At 35.7% G+C, this 13,697-nt stretch overlaps 1 protein-coding gene across 1 annotated transcript in view; it reads left to right on the forward strand.

The window, feature by feature from the left end:
• Nucleotides 1-4,609: 4,609 nt before the first annotated feature.
• Nucleotides 4,610-13,697, forward strand: part of LOC138695101 (calcyphosin-like protein) — a 131,437-nt gene continuing 122,349 nt past the window's right edge. Inside the window, exon 1 of the mRNA XM_069819493.1 lies at nucleotides 4,610-4,745. The gene's annotated coding sequence lies outside the window, so the exon portion shown is untranslated. The remainder of the gene's footprint in view (nucleotides 4,746-13,697) is intronic.

Raw genomic sequence — 13,697 nt, forward strand, 5'->3', positions numbered from 1 at the left:
ATGATAACGGAGGACTGTAGGATGCTAGCATTTTGGAAATTTCTTCACGCCTACTTGACCTGCAGATATTTTTCAATCCATCTGCTGACACAGTGTGAGTGTTGCTGCGAAGTTGTCAGTTTTTTAAGTTACGTAACTAATGCTCCAGAACACTTGGCATGTGTCTTCATTCATCTCTTGCAGCACACTGTGTTCTCCTCGGACCTAACAAGAAAATATGCACACATGTGGAGTAACAGCGCGCCTGGCCGGGAAACCAGGTGACCCGGGTTCGATTCCCGGTCGGGGCAAGTTACCTGGTTGAGGTTTTTTCCGGGGTTTTCCCTCAACCCAATACGAGCAAATGCTGGGTAACTTTCGGTGCTGGACCACGGACTCATTTCACCGGCATTATCACCTTCATTTCATTCAGACGCTAAATAACCTAGATGTTGATACAGCGTCGTAAAATAACCCAATAAAATAAAAAAATAAATCATATGGGTCATATGCGGAGACTAAGAGGAAGGCAGCAAATAGGAAAGATTGGAGAATGCTGGGTTTGCAGTGAAAGGCCTTGGGCAGAACACTATGTGTGTATTTTTGTATGTAATAATAATAATAATAATAATAATAATAATAATAATAAGAAGAAGAAGAAGAAGAAGAAGAAGACCAGCCTCGTAGTGTAGTGGTCAGAGTTTCTGGCTACAGTTCATGAGGTCCCGGGTTCGATTCCCGGGTAGAACGCAGGAATTTTTCCTTAAAGAGAATTTCTCTGTGTTAAATTTAGGTTTAAGACCTCTCATGGCATATTAATACTCATCTTACCATAATATCATCGGCGTAATGTAACTCTATCTTCCAACCGCTCCAGCCTCACAAAATAATCCATTGCCAGGAGAAATGACAACTTGATGCCATTGAAAAAATATACTAATAATAACAATGGTTTTATTTCACCTGACATGGTTAAGGTCGCGTAGCTCATGACGGAGAAATGGGGTTACGCATTCTGTCAAATAAGAAATGATGTTGCAAATGTACCAGATGTATATGCCATACGTTATCTCGTGAAACCAAATGCTTCCGTGAGACGTAGCACATAGTAAGAACCAGTGGCGGCTCGTGGGAATTGAATTAAGGGGGGCTGCATACAAAAATAAACCAAGCAACTTACTTTATTTAAAGATTAGTTCCATGCGCCTGCAGTTGTGAGTGTCGTTAAATAAACCATAATTTAATTTTTATATGCAGATTTGAACTTTAGAAATATCTAACTGGCGATGTTGTAGTTGGTTCGTCATGAAACAATACTAACAATACCATCCCATCGCACCTCCTCATACTCATCTTCTTTCACAATAGCCCTGCCAAGACTCTGGAATTCGCTACCTGCTAGCATCAGGGACTGTCGAAATAAAATTGAATTCAAACGAAAACTTACTAGGCTCTTGGTCAGTAATTGATTACTTGCAAATAGTTTCTTTAATCTATCACAAAATATTTCAATATTCAGTAATTTCATCACTATACAATTTTGTTATTCTAGAGTTAATTTGTAATTCAGTAAATATAAAATATTCTTTGTTTCTCTATGATAAATTATCTAGCTTTAATTATTCAGGTAATCTTTTCGTACTTTGATTTTATTGTAATTGTAAATTTAATACTAACTGTAATATTATTTGTAATTGTAATTGTAAATTTAATACTAATTGTAATTTTATTGTTGATATTGTAGTTGGAATCTCCTGGTAGAGGGGCAGAGAAGGCCTGACGGCCTTATCTCTACCAGGTTAAATAAATAAATACTACTACTACTAATACTACTAATATATAGGCCTATATACATGATACATCAATAAATGAAAAAAAAAAATTATAACAGCCAGAAATTGAATTCAGGATATTCAAGAGTACGCACCAGGGCGCTTGTCTCATTTATTGTGTTGTTAGATGTTTTAGATTCCATTATGGTTTGAAAACATACTAGCAATGGCTCCTTCTCATGAACAACATTTACTGTTCTTATTTTAAATCCATCTTGTTGCCCCAGCTGATGGAATTGTTTTTTAAATACATTAATCTATGGGTAATACAGACTGTGTGGAGATCGAGAGAAGAAAGCAGGATACTGGATAACTTAGCAAAAAATATGCGAGCCTTTGTATTTTGTTTAGCGGCTCTTTCCATTATGAGATTCAACTGATGGGCACTTAATTCCACATTTCTCCTGAATTGTTAAGGTACTGAACTGAATAGACCGTAAATATTGTACAGAATTAAACATTGTCGCACTTGTTATACTCACAACATTAAAGAAAATGTATTTAAAACTGCGCGCTACTGACAAACTGCTGCAAATTTTGCAGCGCCTGGAAACTCTGGATTCATGGTGAGGGGCAGCAGGGAGGAGGGGTAAAACTAACGTGCAAAGCATCCGAGACGAGACTGGCAGCTCCAGGGGAGGAAGTGGCTTCACCCTATAATGCTTGTCTCTGGTTTCACTCTGGCAGCACCAGGGGAGGAAGTCACTTCACTAACGATTGCGTGCATGTCATTGAGAGCGAAATTTTTAAAAAAATTCGAGCCTCTAAATAGAGACTGTATAATAAATATATATTTTGATGTACCGAAGTACATATGATATTTCCATGCAGATATTCTGCGTCATCATATGATGAAAAAGTGATGGAACGGAGAAAAATCCGGCGTGGCTTAGTGGATGAAGCATCAGCACGTAGAGCTGAAAACCCGGGTTCAAATCCCGGCGCCGGAGAGAATTTTTCTCCGTTCCATCACTCTTTCATCATATGATGACGCAGAATATCTGCATGGAAATATCATATGTACTTCGGTACATCAAAATATATATGATATGCGTAATAAATCACTTTGTGATTTAAGACGGCGCCTATACCGTCGGATCCCGGCCAACCAGTCACTCATTCGAGTGCACCTCAACACATGTATGGACTTCGGTCCTGCGTTCATAGACATCTATGACGTAGTGCAGAGGGCGGCCACTAGAGGGAACCCAAGAGATGGAGCTTAATCTGAGACGATTCTAACCGGCGTCGGGGTTGTATCCGGCGTGGCTTAGTGGATAAAGCATCAGCACGTAGAGCTGAAAACCCGGGTTCAAATCCCGGCGCCGGAGAGAATTTTTCTCCGTTCCATCACTCTTTCATCATGTATAATAAATGTTTTTCACAACATAAAACGAGACAAGAGCCACAAATGTCTGGGGGTGCTGCAGCTCCGCAGCCCCTCTTCGAAAGCTGCCCCTGGTAAGAACCTTATGGTGGGAGTAAGTAAACTCGTTAACTACAAGTAGAAGCGTAGCGAGGGAGGGAAGCGTCTTAAGTTTACTTTCTTCTTGTCCTGATGCGCTGGTAGGTTTCACGAGATAGCGAATGACCTATACTCTGTTGGCGGCAGAAACGGTTTATTAGGACTTTTTTCCTTATTTGATTGTCCTCTAGTCACGTCTATGGTTTGTACCTATAATTATGAAACGCACTGTATAGGGCGCACTACTGGCCAAAGAATCTCTTAAGTGTAAGAGCCCGTTTCCCAGGTAGGTACTGCCCTCGATAAGCCAAGATTACTGGACGAAAAAGTGGGAATGGATCGGAAGCTCTAAGGAGATTGCATTGCATTGTACTGTACATTGCATTGTACTGTACATTGCTGTGGTGTTTGTAATTCATTATTTACGACTCTCCCCGACATTATGACAGCAAAATGTACACCTACACTATATCAATGAGATTATTATTATTATTATTATTATTATTATTATTATTATTATTATTATTATTATTATTAATTACTTACTTATGGCTTTAAGGAACCAGGAGGTTCATTGCCGCCCTCACATAAGCCCGCCATCGGTCCCTATCCTGAGCAAGATTAATCCACTCTCTACCATCATACCCCACCTCCCTCAAATCCATTTTAATATTATCCTCCCATCTCCGTCTCGGCCTCCCCAAAGGTCTTTTTCCCCTCCGGCCTCCCAACTAACACTCTATATGCATTTTTGGATTAGCCCATACGTGCTACATGCCCTGCCCATCTCAAACGTCTGGATTTAATGTCCCTAATTATGTCAGGTGAAGAATACAGTGCGTGCAGTTCTGTGTTGTGTAACTTTCTCCATTCTCCTGTAACTTCATCCCTCTTAGCCCCAAATATTTTCCTAAGCACCTTATTCTCAAACACCCTTAACCTATGTTCCTCTCTCAAAGTGAGAGTCCAAGTTTCACAGCCATAAAATTATTATTATTATTATTATTATTATTATTATTATTATTATTATTATTATTATTACTGGACTTCCCCGAATGAATAGGTGACGCTGCGTCAAAAATTCGACCCAAAATTGACATAAAATAAAACAAACTGACACACATTTCATGTACAGCAGCAATTCCAGACAGGGAATGTGTGGATTCGCGGCAGAGCGCAGGCGCGTGGTGGCCTAAAACCCTTGGCGCATATTAGCCGGAAGTGTAATCGTTGTCATACAGCCAATCAGCTCCGTTTCTAGGGCGGTGCGGGTTGTTATGGTTACCCAGGCGGGGAAAAAGCGATATTTTGACGTGGTTGACTTACTGTTTCGGAACAAATGCTCAACATTTTTGTACGTGCCACTGGTGAGCCGGTTTGATATTGCAGGTTTTACTGTCGTACGGTGAAGTGCACTTCTTACAACACCCGTCAAAGTTTCAGGACTCTCTTGGGAACTTCAGCAACAGGTAGGAGGACCTGCATGCATTATTGCCACTTTTATTTCTTACTATTAAAATATTTGCAATAAAATGTTCCAGACAGTAGGCCTTCGTGTGCAGTGACGGCGCACGGAATTTCAGTGTTAGAGGGAATGCATTAGAATGCGCAGAAGATAATAAAATTGAAGAACTTTATTATTATTGTGCCTGACGTCAGTAAAATTGTTAAGAAAGTAGAATATTACTGGCCAAGACACCACGCTTATTGTTGTAACAATCGTGAATCATTACATGTTCAAATTATTATTATTGTTATTATTATTATTATTATTATTATTATTATTATTATTATTATTATTATTATTATTATTATTATCGCGTGATGATAACATGCCATAAAATTTGTTTAATTTTAAAACATTACACTAATCTTATTATGAAGTATACAGCATCTTTGGACACTGCCAATTTTGTTACTTTAAAAAAGAAGTAGAAGAAGAATTTAACCCTTTCTTACCTATAGATACCATATGGCAATAATTAACTTTATAGCATTTATATACTTGTGTGTTACATATGAAGGTAAATTTTGCTGGATAACTTCTATTTCAATACATTTTCATCAATATAGTTTTGTTTCAAATGTTGCCACTCCCGTAACTTGGTCACTGAATTGGTCCTAATACAGCTATTTGTTTCAACATGGATTGCTTGTAAATTTAATTTGGGTTAGAAAGGGTTAATTAAATTTAGCAATGGGAATTACTTCAGGAAGTCCTTTCAATTGCCAAAAAATAACTGTTTTAGTAATATATTGTAGACCTACTTTCATTTGTTCACATTTACGCTATAACAATGCAACTTTTTCATGGCCTTCGAAATTCTACATATGCGCAGCTTAGAAATGTTTGCAAAACAAATGTATTCATTCGTGAAAAATGAAGTAGTTCTTATCGTTTTCGTATATTTTACAGCATGTAGAGGTTTCCTGTGAATTTCATTAGTAAAATTGCACTAAGAATTCAATAATAAACAATTTGACATACATTTTATATGCAGGAATTTTTTTAATGAAGCGAATATTAACATTATTATTATTATTATTATTATTATTATTATTATTATTATTATTATTATTATTACCGTACTACTATTAATACTATTACCATTATTAGTTAAATAATAATAATAATAATAATAATAATAATAATAATAATAATAATAATAATAATAATGCAAAACACGAGAATATTACTTTAAGCAAGTAAAGAGATAGGTTTCGAAGTAAATCCCGAAAATACAAAGTATATGATTATGTCTCGTGACCGCAATATAGTAGTCTACAAAATGGAAATATAAAAATTTTAAATATATACTTTGAAGAGGTGGAAAAATTGAAATATCTTGGAGCAACAGTAACGAATATAAATGACATTCGGGAGGAAATTAAACACAGAATAAATATGGGAAATGCCTGTTATTATTCGGTTGAGAAGATTTTGTAATCTAGTCTGCTCTCAAAAATGCTGAAAGTTAGAATTTACAAAAATTGTTATATTACCGGTTGTTATGTACGGTTATGAAACTTGGACTCTCACTTTGAGGGAGGAACAGAGGTTAAGGGTGTTTGAGAATAAGGTGTTTAGGAAAATATTTGGGACTAAGAGGGATGAAGTTACAGGAGAATGGAGAAAGTTACACAACACAGAACTGCATACATTGTATTCTTCATCAGACATAATTAGGAACATTAAATCCAAACGTTTGAGATGGGCAGGGCATGTAGCACGTATGAGCGAATCCAGAAATGCATATAGAGTGTTAGTTGGGAGGCCGAAGAGAAAAAACCTTTGGGGAGGCCGAGGCGTAGATGGGAGGATAATATTAAAATAGATTTGAGGGAGGTGAGATAGATGATAGAGACTGGATTAATCTTGCTCAGGATAGGGACCAATGGCGGGCTTATGTGAGGGCGGCAATGAACCTCCGGGTTCCTCAAAAGCCATTTGTAAGTAAGTAGGTAAGTAAGACTAACATAAATATTAAAAAAAGAGCGAAACCTTATGCCAAGCATCGATGAATCTGTTTGTATATAGATAGACACATTATTATTATATTTTGTGGAAATATATCGTTGGGTAATGAAATCACTGATCCAAGCGTAACATATTGCCTTGAACACCTAAAGTTCCCATTTTCAAAATAATTTATATCTCACAGTAGTTATATGCTCCATGAAAATCATTTAATCTGTCTGGTTAAACCATATTTAATGTCTTGATTAAATTTAATATATGTCCATTTGTTTCAATTCCAATACTTCAAAAGTACGTACTTACGTCTGACGAAACATTACCACATGTCTGGGAAGACATTACCCTCAACTCAGTACTGAAGTTTAGATCGATGACAATTAAGTTTGATTTAGGTCGAATACTGAAACAAAGATTAATAAACCCGTGGGTATTGCAATGAATTAGGCATTCTAGATTCAATAACATTTACACATTTTGCTTCACTGTAAAAAATTATAATTCAGGTCATATTAGGCTGTGACATTTCTTTTAGGCATTTTAGTTCCAATAAAATTAACATAACAGTTTTTAAGTATTCAAACACAATGACAAGAAGTAAAATAGGTCAAAACAAATGAATCCGGGCTCTGCTCATAAAGATTTTTTTTCAATTGTTTCCATGTTGAATTACCATCATAGCAACGGAAAATATCAACAGTCCTAAAAAACAAATGACAGTTAACGAATTTACGAGTGACAAGAAACATGCTGAGTCAAGTTTTCAATTACCAGGACATTTTGAGGCATCGATAAACAAATGAACCCCGTTATACTGGCACGTGTGCAATTCCAATAAGCTACCAACAATGCGGGCAGATGATAAAATGGCGGTTCACGATGCAAACAGTCTTACGTCGGGAGTCTGTCGCTTCGAGAACATGAAGAAGACTGTTACATCCAGTTTAGGACACCAGTTTAAGAAATTTGCATGTAAGGAGTTAAAATCTTATCTTTATGTTGTTACAAAAATGAAAATAATGTAAGTCATTCGAGCATATTCCACATTATTACTTCTCAATTGATTTAGTTGATTGATAGTTTGTAACCGTAAGTAATTTTGTTACTATTTCTTTACTATCGCAAACCATTTTATATAATAGGTGTTTAATTTGTAACTAAGTCAATTTTGTGCATTATCTCTTTACTATTGCTTAAAATTATGTATAAAATCGCAAATTTATGTAATATTCTTGCAATTTCTCTACACCTTCGATTATAATTTCTAATTTTATTTAATTTTGTTTTAACTGAATGTAATTATTGCATAACGTATTTAGTATTGTTTACTGTCTATTAATTAGTGTATTTTTATTGTAACTATGACTCATGCCTACTACTACTTCTTTAAAACTGTGTATTATCTCTACATAATGTATTTCACATGTAACAAACTACAACCCTAATATTTCAAAGGTAAAAATAGGGTTTCAATATTTGGATAACAATAATAATAATTGATTTAGGCCCAGTTACACGAACACGGAATAAAGTCTTGTTAAAATTAATTCCATGGTTACGCGAGAATTGTGTTGTGCAAACTCGGATCCACACCTGTGGAGTAACGGCTAGCGCGACTGGCCGCGAAACCAGGTGTCCCGGGTTCGATTCCCGGTCGGGGCAAGTTACCTGGTTGAGGTTTTTCCGGGGTTTTCCCTCAACCTAATATGAGCAAATGCTGGGTAACTTTCGGTGCTGGACCCCCGACTTATTTCACCATCATTATCACCTTCATCTCATTCAGACGCAAAATAACCTAAGATGTTGATAAAGCGTCGTAAAATAACCCACTAAAAAGTACAAACTCGTAATAGTGTACACTTGGTCAAAATGAAAGTGACCGATCTCTTGAGCAGTTAAAATTTTCACTACAGTAAACCTCCGTGCGCTGATTTGGGCTACCTGCACAGCATGCTGAGAATCTCCGTAGTGAATTTTTTGTTCTGTCCTTTCTTTTATTTTTAACAACTCCTTTTAGTGTAATATAGTCAAATAATTTTACTTATGTTAATTCATGTTACTTACAGATAATTACAAAATTGATGAAAATTTATGGTTATAATTCCAGGAAATCACAATATATTTTGTCATCAGAATTATGGTTTTTCTTCTTGTTTACAATTACTACGTTTAGACCTTGATGATCACGAATTTAGGTTAGAATAAGAATCATATTTCCTGTAGCACAACTTGCAAATTAATTATTGCCAATTATTTAACCGTCAACATATTTACTGAATGTTCCTTAGGCAAGAGAGAGCAAAGCAGCAGGGATTAATAATAGTAATACGCGTTACAAGAGCGGTATGTTGATGTTTTCATGTTCGAGGAAAAGATTGAAAAAGCGAAACGTAGTTGAGCTTTTTTAATTTCCGAGAACATGAAAACAAACATACCGCTCGTGTATCGTACATTATTTTGTGCGAAGATCGTTTATTACATACCTGAAAGAGGAATTTCTAATTAGTTGCAATGAAATCTCCATCTTGGTTTCTGTTCAATGACGGCAACTTTTAAAAACTAAAATATCTATCTTAAACATTGTTGCTATAAAATGTTTTCTGTGTTTACTATATTCCAGCAGGCCGTGATATACGTCTGTCTTTTTTCCCCCCAGTCTATAAACGCGAACTTAAAAACAAACGGTAAGGTTATGTAATGATTTATTTTTCATTTTAATATTTTAACAATATTATTTCTATAACATATTGCAGTAATAACATCGGCATCTGGAATCTTGTTGATTTTTTCACGGCTTCCTTAATGTTACTTGCATTACAAATGCAGTAACTTTTGTGGTGTTGTAGAGTTTACTTAATTTTTGCAAATATTTAAAAACAATAATTAACAGTGCAATTTAGGTGAAATTGCAGTGGTAAGTTTCCAATTTATAATTATTACTATGTTAAACGTCTCTAAAAATAATATGTTAAAAGCCTAAAGCAGTAAAATGAATATGGCGCTTAAGCGGTAAGAAGAGGGAAATTGTTATGTGTGTTACGTTGGGAATACTGAATGTGGTATTTCACACTTACCGCGTATTGGTTTTGTGCGGAAAGCAAGCAAATATGCACGATCGCGCACAAAATAATTAACACAGCATTTTAATATGAAAGCCACTAATTGTTGTCTTTAGTGTTACTTCCATCTAGCGTAAGAAGTTTCTATTAACACGAAAAAAAATAATAAAGCGAAAAGTATTCTAAGGATAAAAAAATGACGAAAACCTGTTATACTTTTACTGTTGCATTTAAAAGGCAACTACAAAAAAAGTTCAGTAATTCCACGAAGATTTGAACTTGCAAACTCGCGAAATCTTAGCTATTGCTCTACCACTACGCTAAGAGTACTACTGCAGTCAGAATGGCATTGTAACGAGCAATGGTCATACTCCACCTGAGAACCTGATATTCAATATATAGTGTTTGTGTTACAATATTCATTGTTTAAACACTGTGAATGATCTGTCTATTTTAAATCTCGTATATGAATTATTTTCTCGGAAGATTTTAATGGTTCTCTAATAGTTGTGTTCCCCATCATAACTACTAGAAGAATATACGCAATCTTTTGAACAAAGCCTGGCCGTTCCGAGCGCTCACGGAAATACCCGATTCGAACTTGGTCTCCAAGACGCCGGCCACTTTCATTTTGACCAAGTTATCTTCAAAGGTTATCTTCAAAATAAGCTATTCCATGCTTTAAGTTCTGTTAAATTGTTATCTAGAAAATAAATTATAAAATGGCAGCAACATTATATGTTCATATTTATGGGTTACATTCGTCTATGCTCTTGACAGGATTCGAAACTAGGACCATGGCTTCAACGTTTGTCAGAGTTACGCTTTAATTACGACTGATATACTATTCGCTTTCCAGTCAACATATGGGTTGACGTGACGAAAGAATTTTATGAGCTGAAATTTGTATGCGGGTACATTTAAGAACGACAGGTTACGAAATAAGTTAGTTAATGCACTTTAATTACAAAAGCACGGAAGTAAAACTGCATTTTACGAACAGAAGCGTAATTAGCATTTAAGGATCGGAAAAATATACGTAATTTCATTGTGTGTACATTAAGTTACATGAAACGGTATATTGTACCTTTTGTGTCCTACGAGTATTTCAGTATATTCGTGTCTGAACATATATTCACTTTTAAAATATATTTACTCAATTTTATACATAATAGGAAACATTTGTGGATTTGATTTTCTTTCTAAAATGGGTCCTTTTTCTAGAAAATGTGATAATCTTACTTTATTATTACAAAGCTTAAAACTTCTTTCTTTCCTGATAAAAATGCGAATAAAATGCGACAAAAAGATATATATAATACTGGTGTGATGTCACAGGATTAAGGGTGTTTGAGAATAAGGTTCTTAAGAAAATATTTGGGGCTAAGAGAGATGAAGTTACAGGAGAATGGAGAAAGTTACACAACACAGAACTGCATGCATTGTATTCTTCACCTGACATAATTAGGAACATTAAATCCAGACGTTTGAGATGGTAAGGACATGTAGCACGTATGGGCGAATCCAGAAATGCATATAGAGTGTTAGTTGGGAGGCCGGAGGGAAAAAGACCTTTGGGGAGGCCGAGACATAGGTGGGAAGATAATATTAAAATGGATTTGAGGGAGGTGGGATATGATGGTAGGGACTGGATTAATCTTGCTCAGGATAGGGACCAATGGCGGGCTTATGTGAGGGCGGCAATGAACCTCCGGGTTCCTTAAAAGCCAGTAAGTAAGTAAGTAAGTAAGTAAGTGATGTCACAGGATGTATTACTCCAAAAGCCTTTGTCCGATTCAAATGAAGCAAAACGTTTCTTGAGTTCAGTGTTTACATTCCTGCCAGTTTTAAATCTGCATTTCTACAATTATTTCTGTATTGGCTTCATGCAAAAGTTCGTAGCGTTTTTTTGCTGTGACAAAAGTTCTGAATAGAAGACAAAAATTAATCAGTAATACAGAGTGAATCAAAAGTCTGGAACCATATAAATATCTCCCGTATGCTTGATCTTAGATTACTATAGGTGTTACCAGTATTTGTAAGACCAAACGCTCTACCAGTGACACATTCGATTCTAGCACTCAGCTATCTCAAAAGCCGCCATTTTGAATTCAACTTTGAAATTTTAAAGGGAAAGGGGGTCATGTCGGTACTCAGAATCATGTGAAATTTTCTGAGAAAAACAATGGTGCAATCCGTTTTGAGATATCTCTAATCGTTTTCAATTCATTAAATGATAACTATCACAATGACACAAAAAGAAAATTCTACAAAATGTGCTCAATATGTTGTCCATTTTCGACGATGCACATTTGTAGACGAATTTTTCACTCAGAAAATTTTGTAGCATTTCCGGGGTGACTTTAGCACAGGCTTCAATGATATTGTTCTTGAAATGTTCCACATTCTCAATAATTTCCTTGTAGATATCTTTCGTATTAGTTTAAATGCCACGATTTTTATTTAGAATTTAAAATTCCGTATAAGACTATATTTCTCTCCTAGAACGTAGAGTTTGTATTAAAACAAAAGGTTAACCGTTCTCCAATTCTGCAAGCACAACAGTACATCGTCCGGATACAGCATCAGCATATTCAGCTCGATATTTTTATCAATATACAATACATCTTTCAACAGTAGTACCACAAGTGCTGATAGTTTCATAATTTAATTGAAATTAAGAATGTTTATTGTCGTAATAATTATTTCGAGAACGAAGCTATTTAAAAATAATTTTCTCATGACAAAAAACATGACTTTCAACGAAATGATATTACTTACTTACAAATGGCTTTTAAGGAACCCGGAGGTTCATTGCCGCCCTCACATAAGCCCGCCATTGGTCCCTATCCTGTGCAAGATTAATCCAGTCTCTATCGTCATATCCCACCTCCCTCAAATCCATTTTAATATTATCCTCCCATCTACGTCTCAGCCTCCTCAAAGGTCTTTTCCCCTCCGGCCTCCCAACTAACATTCTATATGCATTTCTGGATTCGTCCATACGTGCTACATGCCTTGCCCATCTCAAACGTCTGGATTTGATGTTCCTACTTATGTCAAGTGAAGAATACAATGCGTGCAGTTCTGCGTTGTGTAACTTTCTCCATTCTCCTGCAACTTCATCCCTCTTAGCCCCAAATATTTTCCTAAGAACCTTATTCTCAAACACCCTTAATCTCTGTTCCTTTCTCAAAGTGAGAGTCCAAGTTTCGTAATGATACAGAACAACCGGTAATATAACTGTTTTATAAATTCTAACTTTCAGATTTTTTGACAGCAGAGTAGACGACAAAAGCTTCCCAACTGAATAATAACAGGCATTTCCCACATTTATTCTGCGTTTAATTTCCTCCCAAGTGTCCAAGATATTTGAATTTTTCAACCTCTTCGAAGGATAAATCTCCAATTTATATATTTGCATTTCGTACAATATTCTGGTCACGAGACATAATTATATATAGATATGGAATGATATTACCACAGAAAATTACCTCCTCGAGTGGTATTCGGCTAAATAATTCCTACTCGAAAAATTAGTCCTATTGCACTAGTGCATTCCATTGTTTTATGTGAAAGCAGAGGTTATAGATACATATCAACGCCTTCTTGAATATGAATATGAGAAAATTGATGCACACGTTCGTAGCGTTAATGTTTGTCATCATAACAACACTCCGTTGCTAGGAGATTGTTTATCGTTTGTCATTTGTCATTTCTTGTTTGGAGTATTGCGCTTGTAAAATACATATGCTTTGAGTGTTGTGGATTTCAAGAAAGTTTGTAATATTTGTGGACTAAAGAAGATAGAGTATCAAATGGAAAAAAAAATTAATACTTCCGACACGTTTTTCTGTTTGAGATTAATAGAAGAGCAACAGCAGCGG

This window comes from Periplaneta americana, chromosome 2 (assembly GCF_040183065.1).
Source record: "Periplaneta americana isolate PAMFEO1 chromosome 2, P.americana_PAMFEO1_priV1, whole genome shotgun sequence".
In the NCBI taxonomy this organism is placed as follows: domain Eukaryota; kingdom Metazoa; phylum Arthropoda; class Insecta; order Blattodea; family Blattidae; genus Periplaneta; species Periplaneta americana.